Source organism: Contarinia nasturtii, unplaced genomic scaffold, assembly GCF_009176525.2.
Source record: "Contarinia nasturtii isolate CC-2019 unplaced genomic scaffold, AAFC_CNas_1.1 Cnas_scaffold_695, whole genome shotgun sequence".
NCBI classification, from domain to species: Eukaryota; Metazoa; Arthropoda; class Insecta; order Diptera; family Cecidomyiidae; genus Contarinia; species Contarinia nasturtii.
Window position 1 is genome coordinate 1,926,086 of NW_022198046.1, and position 20,172 is coordinate 1,946,257.

General features: G+C 32.3%; 1 pseudogene; it reads right to left on the reverse strand.

The window, feature by feature from the left end:
* Nucleotides 1–19,775, reverse strand: part of LOC116340537 — a 54,887-nt pseudogene extending 35,112 nt beyond the window's left edge.
* Between the last annotated feature and the right edge of the window lie 397 nt (nt 19,776–20,172).

Below are 20,172 nucleotides of genomic sequence, written 5' to 3' on the forward strand. Positions count from 1 at the left end.
TTGTTGCTCCCAGTGGAAATTACCGCAAGAGCTGCACTCACTCTAGTGATAAATTTCATTCTTTTTTCTCACTACTTTAAACGTTGAGACTACAAAATGTATATTCCGAGTGAAACAATATCAAACAAGTTTCTCGTGAGAGTGTATGTATATCCGAAATGAATTGGTGGCATTTCACACCCGCACCATGTAATATTTGTTAGCCCGACACCAATCGGTTCAGTTGAAAAATGAGCATATCCCAAGTTTAGTATACGGCATTGTGTTAATCTGTGCATAACGTTTAAATAAGTGAGCATGAGTTTACAATCTTTAATTGAATTTGATATTCTCAATTTGAAGCAGGAATTCATGCATTTGAAATGGTGTTTCCTTTCGGGCAAACGAACAATGTACGTTGTTATGTGTAAAATTGAAAAGGCAATAGATATTGATGAGATATGTGTGGACTTCTGTTGCTTGCGCATCAAATCGGTAACTTATGTTGTAGTTTCTAGGAGTCTGACACATCGGTCGTTTATTAATAACAACGAAGAATAATAACTTAAAATAGATGGAAAATTTTATTTTTGAAATACTCAATGTGCCTTTAAAGCATCACAGTAGATCTATATCATTTTTTTTTTTTTTCAAAATGGTAACTGTTTATCGCCTAAGATCAATATATTTTACATTCAATTCGATGCGGCGCGGTGCGATGACGAGCAATTTCAATATTTATATTATGCGTTCAGCGGTTAAACGTGATACGCCTGCTGTTTTCGTCAACCGGCAAAAATGAATTTGATGATGGATAAATGCTTTTTAATTATCGATAATGGCCAACAGCATGCGATCACGCGCATTTCAACCATTCATCGATTTCTATGCAAATTAAAGCCTCTTGCTGATGTTGTCTATATGACCATAAGTCGCTTTATCTTCTTCATATTTTTCATATCATCTATAGTCGCATATCTTAGCGTATTTTATGCTTGTATCAAGTATCAATTTTTATAAAAACTCACGAACTTAAATATTAGATATTAGTTGAATTCTGTGTGATTTTAATTAGATCGCAAGAATTGAATCAATTATAAATGCAAAAACGAGAAAAAATAGATATTCAACGACTGTTGGAAGTTTCGATTTGGAATGTTAAATTGTCTTTCATTTCATTTTTGAATAAGTCACGTTTTTACTGGTTACGTTTGATCACTGATACCATCATTATATTCAAACGATGGTTAGATGGCTTGCAGTTGGTTTAGAATATAGGTGCTCATAGAGTCCGTTTTAATAAGATATTCAATAGTACGAGAGATATATGAAAATAGAAAACACATTCGTTTTCAAAATAAATAAACATGAATTTAACGATATATGTTTTCAACACATCGGATCATCGAATGTTTATGTGTGGCATGTGTGAGTTTATGTCGGGAAAAAATCGAAATGATTGTCTACATGATGTGAGGCGACAGCTTGTCATGAGCGATCAATTGTAATGTGTTTATTTATAAAATAGTCTAGCAGTTCAATTGTTTCAGAATGTTTGAATTTGTTTGCATTTGAGAATGATGTGAAAGAGGAAATGCTGCAAATCCAGTTAAAAGTTACTACTTCACCATCAATGAGATAAATAAGATACAACATTTGAAATAAAAAGGGGAAGAAAAGATCGTATCGTTTACACTAACGATTCCGTGGGCATACCACACGCAATTACTCTCAGAAAAAATAAAGTTATGAAAACCCAATCATAATATAGTTGTTGATTTTGTCGTGGTATCTTCGTTCACAAAATGTCTTTGTTTATTTTTTTCACCTTCAAATTTACCAAAATGACTTCCGCTGACAATTATACTTTTGTCTTCATCTAATTGCCAGCCTTGTGTACATTGACATCAATTTACAGATCGGTATTATGTTGTAGTATTTTTTCAGTGATCAAACACCGGGTCGTTAGCTAGTTAAAGTGTGATTGAATGACATATGCATGTCAATTATTGAAAAAAAAAAAAAAATAACGAGTCGAAAAAATGTTCCAATGAGTCACGCCATCATTTTTGGTGCAGTTTGTCCCTTATTATTTTGAAAACAGACTACCCAACAAGACGGACTAGTTTGATTCAATTGGTGCTCTTCTGTGCACACGATAATAAGATACAAAAGTAGAGAGACTTAGAACGAAGCCGGTTCACGTTAATTCCGTAGTCAATCTTTGTTTTTTTTTTTTTGAGTCGCATGAATTTCAATGTCATTATATGTAAACGGATTATTTTTAATGGAATTAAGTTGTGATGCTTGCCTTTTTTGCGTTATACCCTAATTCTCACAAAGAATTCTCACAACGAATGTGACGAAGCAAATGTTTCTTGGTATGTTGACATTTTTGTTTTGTTTTTATTTTGCAAAGCGATTAAAATTTAAATATCTTATTGAAATATTCGGCACATCTCCAAACCGTTGAAAACTCAGATACCTGGAACAATCACAATGACTTATTTTATGTTTCTGGATGAATGAATGTGTCAATTGGTGTATACATGAAAAATCCGAATAATTAAGTGACGATTCGGTATATTCATTTAATCTCAAAACGACTGATCTTTTTTCATTAATACATTTTGATGTTCTGTTATAGCCCAGAAAATAGATACGGCCAAAAGTCATTTTTGTTTATTTGCATTTACATATTCGGGTTATACCAAAGCGACTAAAAGGTCTCTTACTTAAGTTACGTGAACATCAATAACGCAACCCACGATGCTATTAAATTAATAAGAACCTGTTTCTTTTTAATTCAATCTCTCTAATAAATTCATTTTTTTTCCACGATGTGCTCTTTTACTTTTCGAAAATTGATTAAACATTGAATGCAAATGCGTGAGTCTGTGCCCACGATCATTGAAATACACTCGATGAAGAACTGGAAATGAAAACGAGTAAACAAAAATGATGACTACGCGTATGAATGCAGATGGAATAGAATGTGTATGTGTCAAAATAAAAATATATGATTTGGGGCACATAAAGAGAATAACCAGAATCAACTGTCAGTGCAATTTGTAACGGTTGTGTCACCGATATGTGATTTTCAATGAAAATTCAAAATTAAAAAGATCGGCAAGCAACTGATGCTAGGTAAATCCTGAGTTGAAAAGCATATCGAATAGACTTTTGGACTAATCATATCACGCATGGTGAAGACAGTTAGTTGACTAAATACTGTGGCTAAATTAATTTGGATTTGTCATTCAATATTTTGAATTCGAATGTTTTTTATCATTATCATGATTACTTTTATTCTTATAAGACGACACATTAGAAGTGTGCATCAAACCATAAGTGATAATTTCTTCGACCAGCAAATGCATTTTTGTGAGCATTTACTTGCTTAGTTTAACATAAATTTCACACTTCATCCGGGCTAAAGTCCAAAATAGTCAATATTTTTATGATAATAAATCCAGTTTTCTTCATCTTTTCAGAGAGAAATTTTATCGATAAAACTGATTCAGACCCACTCGAATTTATCTACATTTCAAATACTGAATGAAATATTGAACAAAAGAAATTTCCATAATGCATAAATTTTTATGAAAGGTTCTTATTTTGAAAATATTTTTATTTTGAACATGTGTTATATCCCTTTTTGATAGAGATTGCGACACTTATTGTTGACGTTGATTACATTCCCTTCGATCTTTGCTTAATCTCATATTCGTCAAATTAATACTAAAATATTTGCTTTTGTTGCGCTCTATATAGTTAATAAAAAACTTGTAAATTAAAATTGTTCTTGTTTTTTTTTTTAAATAGCATATAGCATATAAGGTGTTGTCAAAACTATTTTATGCGTTTATAGCGTACATCTTGGGCATTGGCATTGTTTTTGGATGGGTTACGAAATAATATACTATTTATTTTATTCTTGAACAGTAAATTTTGTCGAAGGCCATTTGTTTAGATAAATATGTAGTCAAGTGGTGCAGTCTGCAGCATCAATTTCCACTTGATATATTAGTGTATTTTGGACCTCATCAAATATATATATATGTATTTGAAAGCAGAGGCTGTGGAAGTATACAAAAAAACATGGCAAAGGTATTATAAAAAATGAGATAAAATACAAAGTACTTTTCGGACATATCCATACAAAAGAGTTTTGCTAAACATCGTATTTGTTATAATTATATTTTTGTTCTTCTGTCATCGTTTTTTGCCTTTTTTCTGGTATTTTATTGTATGCCATCCCCTCTGTACCTTTGGTTTTTAAATGAGCTGGCACGTGTCCTTAATCTTTTATTTTACTGTTTCTTTTGCACTTTTATCCCATGTCTTTATCCTATGGTATGAGAATTGAATATTTCTTTTACTTTCGGGAGGGGCTTCGAATGAATTACTGATGCATATATCATTCACGTTTCGAATAAATGAACAAAGTGCAATATTTACATCGATTGGCATCGTCCGCAAATCACAAATATCGGCTTTTTGCAATATTTATCTCGGGCATAATTATATGTAACTGTAATATTTGTGTTTTCACATAAAATTAATCAGCGAAGAATATACATCAAACGCATGAAACACACAAAATAAAAAGCCGATTTCCGTAACAGTTTGTATCGAAAATTTTATTCCTTTCAGCATTTTTTCTATAGATTTACGACTGTGCGATATATAATCCAAACGAATTTACGGTGATGCGTCTCTCTTATGTATTTAGTGAGAGAGTCTGGTTCAACTCAATCTTGGTGACAATGAACTCATACTCTTCGAGGGGCGAACTGGCAGGATATTAAATATGCCTGCGAGGGGAAAATTGTGTTCACAACTCACACTGAAATTACAATGTTCTTCATCTGTTTGTTGTTTGACTGTACAAATGAGAAGGGCTCTTTCGTTATTTAGCCTTTTTTTTTTTGTATGTGTGTGCCGTAGTTAATTTCACATTCTCTACGCATATTTCCAGGTCGGCATTTATTTTTCATCGAAGGGTCGGGACTCTTATTTATATTATAGTTTGATGGTGCAAAAGATACAAGCGTGCTCACACACGCGCACAGACTTCGAACAAAACTACTGAGCGCAAGTAAAATAGTCAATTAATAGAACTATGCAATAAAAATAATGGGAAAATGCAGTTCGGATATTTATCGAATATCTGCTGCCTATGCATCGACCGTCTGTGGCAAGTTAAAGCAAAAAATCAGTTTGACGATGGTAGAAAGACACGAGAATGCATGTTAGGGCCAAAACTCATTGTCATTGTTATATGCTATTGAATCATAGGCCAAATACAAACTGCATCAGTCTGCATCATACATTGTCATCATTTCAGCTATTCTAGCAATGTCGCACACATCGCTTAGTTTTGTGGGGTGTTTCATTTCTTTTTATTCTTCATCTCTCCCTCATTTTGACTTGAGTTTTATTTTGATTTCGGCACTTTCTAAATGCTCAAATGAAATAAATTTCACAAAAAAATACATGGCACAGGCCAAAGGAAATAAAAATATTGCTGTCAAAAAAAAGTTATTCGTTTTCGGAGGGCTGCATTTTATCAAATTGAACTTTCTCTCTCTCCGTATGTGGAATGAGAGTGTTTAGTAAATACTTGATGATAAATTGTACATGTGTGTCGCATCTTGGCAATGTGGTGAAAAGCTAGACTTTGGTTCCGTTTTTTTGTTGCTGTCGTCATTTTTTATGTTTGAACTTTGAACGAAAAAATACCTAAATCCAATTTAGGATATTTTCTATTATTTTTTATTTTGTTTGAAGATTTTCGAAAAATTCAATTTTGTTCAAGATTTTTATTTCTTTTTCAATAATTGTCTGAATTGCTTTACGGTACATTTCACTTGTGTATACGTTACTGCAGAATCAATAAGAAATGACAAAAAAAAATTATCGATTTAAATCAATATTGCCGACCAAACAAATGTTCAATATGTGATGAACAAAGACTAACATCAGTATAATTTAATTAATCTCGTCTATCCATTGAACATACAGTTCTTATCAGATTCATGCAAGAATCAATCAAATCTAATTTCAGTTTCCCTGCATTTTTGGAACAAATTTAATTATCCCACCAATATTTCTCGTAAAGTTTTACTCAATTCTTAACTGGAATATATTGCCGATTACCCCCGGATGCAAAATAACACGTACATGAGAACAGAACGCAACCAATTAATGAATTTACCAACGTATTGAATTTCGAATAAAAATAACTTGGGCACTGTGCACAAATTTATATATTTTATGGAAATGGTTTTCAAGTTAGTGGCGAATGTATTTCGAGTTGTCAGCATGATTCGGTTTTGCCAATTTGAAAAACCATAAAAATTCATCGCCGAATAGCTATCAATGTGTAATGTCGTGAAACATCGAACTAAACTGGCTAAAATTTTAACGACAATGTGTTTTGCTGGAATTTATCGCTTTTTATGATTGCTATAAAGTGCAGTATACGGGTCAAAGTGTGCATTCACTATACAAACAGAGTTCAAGCCGTTTTCTCGACAAGATAACTATCGACAAGCGCACACATGGTAAGTGTAAAGAAGATCACAACCAGCAGAAGCAAATACAAGTTAATTCCATTGTGATTAAGCGTATGTTAATTTCAGTTTCTTCTTTGTTTTTACTCAGTCATCGAGGTAAAATGAGAATTCAACATACGAACGGACGATGTATCCACAAAAACAAAATTAAATGGTAATGATTAGCCAAAATTCGAACTTCATAAAACCGAATTCAAGGAGAAAAAGAAATTTTACCGAATAAGATTCCACTTCAAATAACCATGTGTTGTACTGACTATCTGTATTCACCTTATGTTTTTATTCATGTCGCCAACATACCGACAATTTTGAATTAACTCATCACACAGTGTTCGATTTTTATGTACGTTACGCTCGATGTTTAAATCGTGATCGAATTATTCATTGAAAAACGGTTAAAAACAAAATGCTTAAGCACAAGTCATTTTATATAAAAGCGAGCACCAATAAAAAGTGGTAATCAATTTTTCTGCCGTATACCGTGGCGTTGTTTGTTTTGTTTTTTTCCTTTATTTTATATGTTTGTATACTGTTACAATTGATGTGTTGATTTTTTTATTTATGATGAAATCATCATTCTGGATCTTTTTTTTTTCAAGTTTTTCCTAAAAATTATCGCACATATTTTGAAACATTCAATTGCTGAAAATGTTAAATGCTCGTTCGCGTTGGCTTTATTGTGAGTACAGCTAGAAAATTTGTTGCGGTCGAAATTTTTTTCTTGCAACTGAAATAGATATATTAAAGCATTAGATACAAAGTGCCGCTTATTTTTTTTCTTTAATTTCAATGCTGGAACGAAAGGGAAAATGAAATGAAATAAAAACTGAAACAAGGAAAAGAACAAAAACCTAAAATAGTGTTTTCGATGATAATTTATAATGCCTAAATTAGTTCACACTAAGCCATTGCAAAGTCGATTACTGTCGTGTTTGACGTTGCAGCTTGAATATTTTGCGTGTTTCTATTTTTAGAGTAGTTTAAATCCATATTCTTTTGTTTTCATCTCTAATCAAAAAGTCAAAAGTATGTCATCAGAATCAAAAATTCGGATCATCGTCAAAATAGGCACTTTTTTTCACTTGATGACTTGAATTTAGTGCTGTGATCATATCGACATATCATACGGCGTACCGCGGCATACACGGTTTTGAAACTAAGCTATACCGCGGCGAAACATTAATTTCGAAATGGAATTATACATTAATGATTTTACAATAATATTTCATCTATTAGTACAATAATTAAACACGTTGTTTCCACGTATCGAATCTTAGCAATTATTATTATTGAGCCATCTTTTAGAATGAATTCAAAAGAAAATCACGATACATATATTTGTATCAATCAGCGTGTGGAAGAGTAACAACTTAACTTTGCTTAAATACTTGTTTTAAACTGTTGCCATAATTTTTCACCAAAAGTACTATTGAAATCCTCATCAGAAAATGTTGTACCTGATAAATAAAATTGTATCAGCAACAACATATTGAAGTGAAATTTATTTTATCTCCATTTGCTTGTATATGTGGATCTCGTACTTTTACTGTTATTCATTGGGCTATCACGTTTCAAAGGCCTCATATTTTTATAACATTTCAATTTATTTCTCTTTTTTCATTTCGTAGTTTTTTCATTCAGTGTGTGAATCAAAACAAAGTGAAATGTGTGAAATGATATAAAAACTGGAATTCATTATGTGTAAAAAGATAAGTTCACCATTCCCCATCTTATTTGTTTCGATATCTTGATTGTTGTATTTTTTTTAAATCCAAAATTTGTTATCGACATGGTAAAAAGCCCTAAATGCGTTTCCTTTTCACTAATTAGCAAATAATTGGAATTTCGGTGTCTATGCTTTCCGTGACAGAGCAATCAACAAATGTGTATGCACTTTATCGTAAATGGACGTGTGCGATGCAAACAATGATGATGACACGTAGAAATCGACCGATGAGTACATTTTTTTCTTTCAATACATAAACATAAAACGAAAACCCATTTCAAGCGATGGTTTTTTTTTTCGGTTTCTCGTTATTTTTCTTATTCAAAGCATGAGTCGGCTAGTGTTCGATTCGTTTTTAATAAATCTTTCTTCTCGATCTTGAAGAATACGTTTCTTGATTCTTCAAATAGAAACGAATTGATGAAGTGAACTAAGCTATTGCGCAGTCGTCATTCTTCGTTGGTGAATCAATAGCTACATATTATTTTGATATTGCACGTAGAAATATGATGGTTTCTTGCAAAGACGATGTTTCTTCATTGATTTTACACAACTTCTGTAAACAAAATATTGGGATGATATTCAAATAATGTATCGGAACTAACTGTGAACATTTTATGGAGTAATGATAAAATTGTTGTCTTGCTGCATGCACAAAAGCAGTACACAACATTCAATGCACTTGTGCTGTGTCATAGAATAAATAGTTTTAAAGAAACAATCTTTGGTGTGTTTGCATTGAAGAATATCTTCTTTATTTAATACCATCAAGAGAGCTGGTCGAACAAATCGACGTGCAATTTATTATTTTATACATCACAAGCATTTCGGTTGCAATGGATACAATGCGATGCAACCATAGCTATTTCAAATGTCATCGGTCTCCAGTATGCAATAGATTTGTGTATGTGGTATTCTCAGAAGAGATCATGTCCGACCATACTTCGTAGGATTTGTCGTGTGTACATCATTTTTAATGGTGTAGTTTGTATTGAAGCATTTTTGCCGCGTCAAGCATCTATCTGAGCTACTTCCATGTGTAATCGTGTATACGATAAGTGTGAGAAAATTCTAAATCTCGATTTGGATCGGTCGAAATAAGACAAGCTCACATTGTAAAATTAAATGCTTCATGTGCATTTTTTGATTTACCTTTCTATAAAGTATATACTGAAATTGTTGCTTGAATCGTGCTTGTGATTTAATCATTTTATCTACAAAACATATAAAATTGCAGAAATTATAAGCGATGCTGCAATTTAAAATTTACTCCAATGAGAAGTATATTGTTTGGAATTTTGATATTAATAATGAAACAACACAACTTCGACAACCAAGAGTAGTTTATGGTAGGAGCATAAGCAATGTGTATTAAGCATCTTTGAACAGTCTAATTATAAACTCTTTACATAATCTAAAAATAATTAGTTCCGTTAAATTCGCTTTATTCAGTTACACAATACATTTTCTTGTTCGGTGAAATTCGCTAATGTGTTGGTTTCATAGACTTAACACCCTTCCATGTATGATCCAATTCAGAGAACCAATTGCGTGTGGATGCTAACATAATGGTTTCTATGGTATTATCGTTAACCGTCAATGCGTATTTTTAGAATTTGTGTTGTTTAAGATTTGTGAGTTTTCCAATAATTATTAGAAAAATCTCAACTCCTTTGAAACGCATTTGTCGTATTGAATAGTCTTCGTTATGGTATTGACAAAGTTTATGAAAAAATGAACAATTTAGTATTTACTGTACATTCCATTCAGATTATCGCATGGAGAAATATGCCATCATTTTAAATATACTTTTGTTTCATGCATTTTTTTTTTGCTTTATAAAAGTGTCGGTATTAAGAAAGTACGACGCGGCGATGATCCGGTTTGATGTGGAGTCAAAGAAATAAACTATACGACCCAGCATATAGTTGAAAATATTTCAGAATAAATTGACGATTCATAATATTAATCCAACGATATACTTCTCCTGCACGCAGAGTTCCGAATTCCCGAATATTGTTGACTGCAGAGCTCAAGTCGTTCATAATAAAATAAATATCGCAATTCTATCGCAATCGTGCGAAGCAAATCTTGTAGTTTGATATAATTAATAAATAATCTTCGAAAAACTACACTGTATTCGTTCAATGTAAAATCTGGCAACGAACGAAGGATGAAAACGGGATCAGTGAAATAATAAAAACGTAGCCAGTAAATAAGTTTCACGATGCGGTTCATATAGTTGATGCAAAGACTTCAATGTAGAAAAAAAACAGATATTGCAGTATCACATATGAAAAACAAGCGGCCCGAGTATTTGTAAAAAATGCACATAAAGCTGAATAAAGAGGCATTATTTTACACAACATGTAAATGCCGGTCGACACAAAACAACTCTGTTGCGTACAATATGCGAAATTGGCAAGAAAAGCAGCCGAAAAAATAGCGGAGAGAAAGAGCATTTCGTACTCTTTGATTTTTTGCATTTTGCTGCGTGCAATGCACATGTGTCTATCGCGATCTCGATATGGATAGCTTATAAGAGATGTTTGGACGTTTTCATACACACGCTTATATCGATTACGGCGTTTTTACACTTGTTTCCAATTCTAATCATACATAAGTTATGTACACCATATACGATTACATGTTGAACTTTGGCTTTTTTTTAACACAGACGCAACCGAGCCCGTGAACACAAAAACCATTTTATGCGTCGTCGTTTCAGTATATCGATTTATCCATTTTGCCATCAATTTTTGCTGTTATTAAATTGTCTGCGCAGTTCATGGCGAAACAAAAAAGAGAAATAAACTGCAGTGCGTAGAATCGATTTTACTTTGATTTTTTTTCTTCGTATGAAGCGATTCAAAAGATAAATGGAAATTTACATGATTGTCGAGAAATCTTTGTTTGTTTTCGATGTTTCGTTGAATCGCATTTTCTCTTAGTTCTTTTGCCAATGGAGATTGTTGTCGTATCAGACTGACATGCGTTTCAAAACGATCATTTGGGATATGTTATTTATATCAAAACTGATTTAATTAAACACAATTTCGGAGGATGCACTTGATTTGAGAATCAACATTTGCATACACTGCATTGAAGGCAAACTCTGCATTTAATTCTTGATTTTATTATTCAATTATTATTCTTTTTATTTCATTTGGGTTTGGGATACCAGACTGTTTGTTCAATAGATTTGTAATATAAAGTCAGTGGCTGGAAACGCTATAAGCTTTTAATATCATTTTTTTAACCAACCATCATGCATTTGCAAATGCACCACACACAAAACATCGACTGACATCCAGTTTAGACTGCAGCGCGGGTTTGTGTTTACATTGCTCATCCAGAAAGTTTAAGAAAGATTTACTAGATGATACACAGAAAGAAAAAATATGGTATTTTTAATTCAAATTCGGTAGATTTAATATAAAATCAACCATCAACGAATTAAATTTACCATTTTTGACATCTCTGAGGCATATTTTTCAAAAGTGACTATTTGTTGAATAATTTTTACCAACTGCTTCATTACATTTACCAACTTTTCGAAACCACAGATGACGCTAGCCTATGAATTTGGTGAATGTAATGAAGCAGTTGGTAAAACTTATTCAACAAATAGTCACTTTTGAAAAATATGCCTCAGAGATGTCAAAAATGGTAAATTTAATTCGTTGATGGTTGATTTTATATTAAATCTACCAAAATTGAATTAAAAATATCACATTTTTTCTCTCTGTGTAGATCTGACCATCGTAGTTTTTTGTTGAAAATTATAAGTAAATCAATGAAATACATTTTGAATTTTAATCTCAGTTTCGATGTTGTACAAAGAATAATCAGTAGGAAAACTTATATTATGGTTCTAAGTTCACGGTCAGTTTGATAAACTTTCAATTTATACAATTTTTGCCCTTCTAATAATCAGTAAAATTCGGTGCCCAAATATGTCGATTTAATCCATAAAATATATATTATATTTATTGCGTTACATATTTTTCGAAGAGTTCATAGAATCGATACGAAAATTGTACAAAACAAACATGGAAGGAATTTTTATTTTTCTGTGGTGCTTCACATGTTTGCCCTTTCATCTCTTGCCTGTATCATATCGTAAAGTTTTTGTCTATTGCTAAACTGTTATTGCTGTGCAAATATCATAGTCAATGGTTATGATAAGATTACAAGTTTTCAGAAAAATCACGACAGACACAACCAAATGGCTTCAATTAAGCGAAAACAAATCCATGTATATCGTTGCCAAAAACTATTGTCAATTTTTTTTATAATTTCTATGGCTTCTTGCTTTTTTTCCTCCAGCTGTAACCAATTTAGAGTTGTTCTCTCACATAAAAGAAAAAGAAGGCAAAATAAACAAAACTGAGTTCACTTCAAAAAAAAAATCCATTTTTTACAGCGAATCATTTGAAGGAATGAAAATTCAATTCAACTATTGAACAATCACATTAAATAACAATTACAAAGCAATAATTTAAAATGAAAATAGAATGGACGCATAAAAAACACAATCTTTTTTGTGTCTTGATGAACTTGATTCATTCCCTAGTTTTTTGTTTATTTATTTTATTGAAACTATTAAACGTCACTAATAGACGAAAAGAACGCTTTTAAATTTCAGTCGAATTGCAGCTTTGAATTAACAGACATTTAGCGGAAGGGAGAAAGAACTTGGCACACACAATATGTTTTATCGATGAAATTCGTCGGAATTGTATGAAAAATATAGCATAATTTACGAAATGTGTGAGGAGAAAGATGCAGCAATCGGAGAAATTCCGAAAATAATAGAAATTATAAGTGAGCATATTACAAATTGCTGGAAGAAACGGAGGCGAACAAACTGCGTTCGTCTATTATGCACACATATAAACGAGTGCATTCTTCGTGTGTGTTGCAGTATTGTAATGAAATGAAAGAAAAATATTTTTTTTAGTTATCTTCATTCTGTTTTCTTACGGTTTCAAGTAAATATTAATTTCGAGGGAAATTTTTGAACTACGAAAGTGTATGAACGGCTGTCAAAACACATCAACCGTATTATGTCTATATTTCTTTCATTCGATTCTATAGAAGAACAACACAAAAACTACACATAAAACCACTTTCAATATAGCCTCAAGCAACACACAACTATAAAAGAGGGTAAAAATTGATTTTCAATCGACTGTTTAACGCATTTCTTCTATTTCCTTTCATTCGCGTTATTTGTTGAGTAAACACCAAACAATATGGATAATTCTAAAGTATTGCATCGTCACTTGTTATCGTCATTAGTGTTTCTTTACATATTCAATAGTCGTCATGAAGAATCGATTAATGGAAAATTAAAAGTGTCAAAAATGTTCAAAAGTTTCAAACTTTTTTTTAAATAGTGCTCAAATTTGACAACAACACATCGATGAAATAAATGCCAAGCAAAATGTCAATTTCAATCAGATAAACTGCTTCATTCTTGATTCTTTCTGTCTGCACTCATTCTCGATCCAGGTCTTGATCAAATATCATACTGGGTTTGGTCACGTTTCCGAATCAGTTAGTAGTTTGGGAATCGAAAAAAGGAGTTGATGAGTGAATCGCAGCAGTCAACAAAATGTTCGTAAATACTATAAAACACTGCTGTTGTTGTAATTAAAATTCAATGAACTCTTCTGCTCTCAATGCGCAATTTCGTACGTTTTGTACTAATACAAAATTATGTTCTTAGATAGTTTTTATGTATAAATACTGGCGCATATCACACACCAACAGAAACTTGCACTACATCTACACAATGGAATCTTCACATACTCCATGAATATGAAGAAAAAAAAACTATCAATAAAAATGCCATAACAACTTCGTGTGGTACAGAGTTTTTCTCTTCTTTTACTTTTTATTGGTATAATATACAGTGTACCGGGGCAATTCATATCACCAATCGGAAGAGTTCATGTGCATTGTGCATCCATTGAGAAACGTGAACAATCAAATAGCAGATCTTTTTGTGTTGTGCATCAAACACGGCAAAGTTCGAAGTCACTATATGTGGACGTGTTTCGCTACGATACTTAATTTCATTGAAACTATCAAATGCCAACTTGTATTCTACTCTTTTTTTTCTTCAGCATGAGTTTAGTTTTATTCGAACATTTACGTTAGTTCGTTCGTTCTATCGAATGAAGCATCTTCTTATTCACGTCTGTGATTAATAAATGCACTTGGACCTTTGATTGCGTTGAAAGATAATGCCAGTCGCAAATGTCATGAAGGTGTTCTTTTTTCTTTTTTGGATTGTTCTTTGCTATTTTGTTCCCATTTCACAAGCATGGGAAAATTATTGAGTGGAAAAGTCCTGGAATCGGGTTTGAGCACGTTTTCGACATTGACTTCAAGAAATTCACTAACTCGGTACATTTTTATTTTCAAAGAGCCAAAAATCCAGTGTATTTATTAAAAGTGGTGAAGTTTTACTTTTGATAGTGAAAAAATTACCATTTTTAGATAACACATTTTTAACGATGGATATATGCCATGACGCCATTTAAGCAACACTGAATGTCATATAGCACAAACTTATTGTAATGTGCATGTGATATTTTGGCAATATTTGTGTTCTTTTCAAATATGCTTCAGTCGGAGTCGTCTGTTGAATTTACAGCAAAGCTCACATAAGAACGAATCGATCTAAGACTTCAAATAACTTAATATGATTAAAATTCCGTGCCAAGAAGTTTGACTACGCCCATATCGATAATACCCCATTACACACGGAAACCAAGAACTTATATCCTATTGACATTAGTTGCGCGATAGGGATATTTCCTATTTTTGAAATGTTTCCACACTTTATGAATGTGCCGTTTCATTTAATACGTATTTTGGATTCTCTTATTTCTTATAGAACATTCCTTTGTTACGTTTCCGCATCTTTGGTGTCAAATCGTGTATATTTATTGAATTTTACTTATTTTTGATTAAGTGGTCCTTAATACCGTATCAAGAAAACTTAATCGAGCATGGAAAATCGTGAAATCCTTTTCTATCGACTTGAAAAATATTAATTCACTAGAACCACAATTTCACATCTACACACAAGATCGCTCGAACTTTATTCTATCCAAATATACGTTAGAAATTGATTAAATCACTTTGAGATAAATGAAAAGGAACAATGTAGATTTTTCAATTTGTCAGCAGGTGGAATCAATTTGTGGTAATAGAAATAATGGAGTTTCGTACAGTAGTTGGATCAAAATACTAATTCACTAAAATCTTATTGTTAAAAAAATCAATTTCCCAAAACTTTTAGTAAAGCCGTAGATTGAATAGTTTCATGGTTTCAACTTTCAATCCGATTAAATAATTATGTTAAGCTTTATTTCTTATCATTCTCTTACACTGTTATTGTACAAAATATGTACAGTGGCTTGCCCACGATAAAAAGTATTTCATAAACCATTAGAAATATCGAAAGAAAATATACATTTGCCAATTAATAAATCAAAAGGCAACTTGTTCATCAAAATCCGTAAATTCAGTGATACAATTGCAAAAATAACGAAGGGAAAAAAAGGAAACTGCCCGTCCCTAAAAGTTTCAGCTCTTCATGTATACAAATTGCATAAAATGAGAGATGAATTCGTGTTTGTTTTTGTTGGTTTTCACTTCTACACATACTAGTCACAAATACAATCACATCGATTTGCGCACATACACAGCCAAAAGAGAGAAACATACACTCTTGGTAATTTTGAGATGCCTGAACAATAAATGAAAATTTGCAACGTTCAACACCATACAATCATGTATACATATACATACACACATTCATACAATCATAACCAGACACTGGCATACCCTCATGCGTTGATAGAAAAACTTACAAGTGGAACGAAAAACATTTTTTCCATCTTTATTTGGGAAATGGTGCACCAATACACAACTGAATTTCGATTTTATGTAAAGTGCGTTTAGAAAAGAAGAACACGTACACTGAAATATCTCCCTTGATGGATGTTCTTCGGATCGCCAAAATATATCTATATATATACCGAAACCACAAAGAAATGCTCCTCGATTCGGGGTGAAAAATGTCTGGCTGGAGTTTTTGTTCTTTTTTTTATAAGATTCACTGTTCAACACCAATAAAATGATTTTGCCTTTTCATTTATTTGTCTTGTGCTAATATAGGCTGTTAAAATACCATAAACTACTTTGAACCCTTTGTCTTGCAATCTTGTCGAATAAATTTTGGCATAAGTATAGTGTTACCTATGCTATGCTTGTTATTTTGTTTTTATTTTTCGTTTTTCTTCACTTTCAAATAGTAAACACATTCACAATATCCGATTTTTAAATTTCAAAATTCAATGCAATTGTCCAATTTGACACATTTGAAATATGATTTGCACTGGTTATAAATGAACTGAAAGAAAACGGGCGAGAACCGTTCTCGTTTGTCCGACCGTTCACTGTTAAGCTCATAGAAAAACTGTGAACACGGTGTACCGTAAAATCAATAACGTACTCTCTCCGCGTATTTCTGATAACTCGAATCCATGTTATGTGCGTTTGTGTGGGTATGTGCAATTGTATGGGTGCGTGGTTGTTCCTACTTGAATGGATATGATGAGAAGAAAAAAAAACACACACACCTAGTCTCTTTGCTTTTTCGATAGTAGCAGCAGCAACATTATAATTTTTACTATGATTTGATTTTTGCCATTTGTGATATATGAGAATATCCAATTGTATATCTTTGCGCATTTGTCGATGTATGGGTTATTATTGGCTTAAATGCGATACCGATGCTTTGCCGAACATCTTATTTTGCCGATTTACCAACCAAAAAAACCGATTCCACTTCGAATACGGCCAGTGAAAACAAAAAGGAACACATTTTTCGGTGGTGATATGTTTCGAAGTCGATGACATCGAATTGTAACTGCACATGCGCCCTGTTCACAACATCCCATTTGTATGTGATGTATTGCAACCATTTCATTTAGAACATTATAATCGTATATGAGATTTTCGTATGTATTTATATGAGCGCACAAAGACACGGGTGCCGCAACAACTACCCCTTACCAAAACAAGCCATTTATGTGTCAGAAAACGGTATAGGAGAGCGGTTCAACAAACGTTCAACGCGCTTTGCTATTGTTTATTCGAAAATGGATGTGCAACCACAACTGAATTTACACTATATGTCTATTGCCGATTTCGCTTTATACTGACGTCGCATATACAACATGGTTGCTGGTTTTAACGTTCGGATGGTTTCGATGATTGTTGGTCTCGGCATTATTGAGAATGAATTCGAAAATTCAAACTAGAATCCAAAACGCACTTTTACAACTTGTTTCGGATACATGCGCACTCGCAACTGATTTCATATTAACAATTGTTCAGAAACATCTGGCAACAAATTTGATGACAAAAGAGAAAAGCCTATATATTTTTGAATCAAATCGGTTATTTTCGAACAAATGAGATTAAATGTTCATTATTACTGTTGGTAAGCGGTTATTATATTATTACTGTTGGTAAGCAATTTTGCGTGATTTATCTATTATTTTCATTAATGTTCAAAATGAAAAAAAAATTCACTTTGGTGTATTCGCTAATCAATAAAAATGACACACAATGAAAAAAATAGGCATGAATTGTAAAGAGAAATTTTGCGAAATTCGAATACATACATGTACCACTGAAACTAAATCATATGTATGGATTCATTACTTGGAATTAAAATTCGGTATCAATCCATTCCCGTTGATACCGTTACTGATGCCAACAATATTCTCATTCACATTTCTGAATATCCAGAATTAGAAATGAACATTCAATTTTCAATAGTATACATATGTGAATCGGGAGTGTTGATGTTCATGATTATTGTGTTCTATTGTATTGTCTGTTGTTTCATATTATGTGTCGATCAAATGGAAATGAAGCCAAAGTCGGTGTAATTACCATGTTGGTCACACAGTGTGCACATTATATCAATGTAAACATAAGCACTTGCACGCTTATTCTCCAATTCTTTTTACGCAATTTTTTCAAGTTGCATGCTGAAATGAGAATGCGATACACACAGCACACGCATACATCCCACAAAATTTCATATATAAATAACCATCCACTCAACTTCCGTTACGGTAAATTTTTTGCAATGCAAATTAATTCAAACAAATATGCTAAAAATGCAGCCATACAATCACTCTGCTTGTGTATTTTTGTAGGAGTTAAATTCTATCTGAGACTCTTTTTAAATATCAATGCTATCGTGTAATTTAAGTATCAAAAATTCGACATTAATTTGAAACTTCAATTGCAATCACCAATTTTACAGAAGAGACATGAAACCTAGCATAAAACTCATTAAGTTAATCAGAATATCCACTCCAAACTAAGTACAATATGGTCTATACTCACTTCTCGCACTGACTGCAATTCAATCCTTCTTTTAAGATATATTCCACTTCAGTTTCACTTTTGACTCCAGATATTTCCAAGTAGTTTTTTTTTCAAATTTCAGTTTCTATTCATTAAAACTCGGAATTTTCACTTAACATAAATATGAAAACATATTTCATCAAAAGTTGGCACTATGAAATTTATATTGTTATAGCTGTAAATGAAGATTTTTTTTTCAATCGTTACAACAAATCAGTTGTGGAGCAAAACGTACACATAAAAAATCAGCGTTTATTCACATATGCATAGACAGACAAAAGAGAAATAAGAATTATGAACAAAAATAAAAAAAATGTAAAAAAACTAATGTATTCCAAAGCAATAAATCCAAAAAAAGAACCAAAATAACGTCTGAAAACTACACACACATGTTTTAATAACATAATAAAAGAGACAAAATGATCAAGAGACGAGGTCTAATACGTTAAAAAAAAAAAAAAAATCAAGACTTCGGATGCCGGTCTATGCACTTGAGTTTAAATATAAATCGTTCAAGAGCTAGTGAGATGCGTTTAAAAAAGATGAAGTTAAAAGAAAAATCGACGAGATATTTCAAATATATACTGAAAATTCACTGAACAAAAATATATATATATAAAAAAAATATGTATTGCGTTTAAAAATATTGTACCAGTGCAACAAAAACAAGCCCTACAAGCACATGTGTTTCACTTTTTGTTTCGCTGTATGGATATATCCGTAGCCAAAAATCAAATCGACTCTTTTAAATACAACGCATATTACACACAATTTATTTGAGCACAAACCAATCAAATGAAAATTTTGTCGTTTGTTTTTCATTAAAATGTAGACATATGTCCTGTAACATGCACAAATTATGTTTTTGGTTTGATTAACACAAAATATGTGGCATACTTTTCACAAAACACTTTATTCACATTTCGTGTATATGGTCGCGCGATACGAAATTATTCGCGATATATTAAAAAATCCACGATACGAGCATTACGTGCGAATGCTCTTCGTTACCAATCTATTCAGATGATAGATTCAGACTAATGTTGGTAATCAACAGAAACAACTCAGAACATTCGCCCAGCAGCAGCAACAGCAGCAAAGCACGCGTGATGCATGAGTGGTAAATATCATGCTGACGCACACACACACACGTACACATGTGCTTGCCGTATGATTGCATATGCGATAGAGATAGATGGATTTTGGTGGACGCGGCAATGCCGCATGAATAAATGTTGTTAGTTTTTGGTTCGTTTGTACTGCTGCGTCTGGTTTGTTCGCACTAACAGAGTTGCATATGTTTATTTACTTGCATCTAATACAACGGTATCGTTTGTGTTTTTCGATAAATTAACAGACCGGGTGCTAGTTAGAATTTATTATAACTGCTCCTTGTTCTTCTTTGTTGCCGTTGCA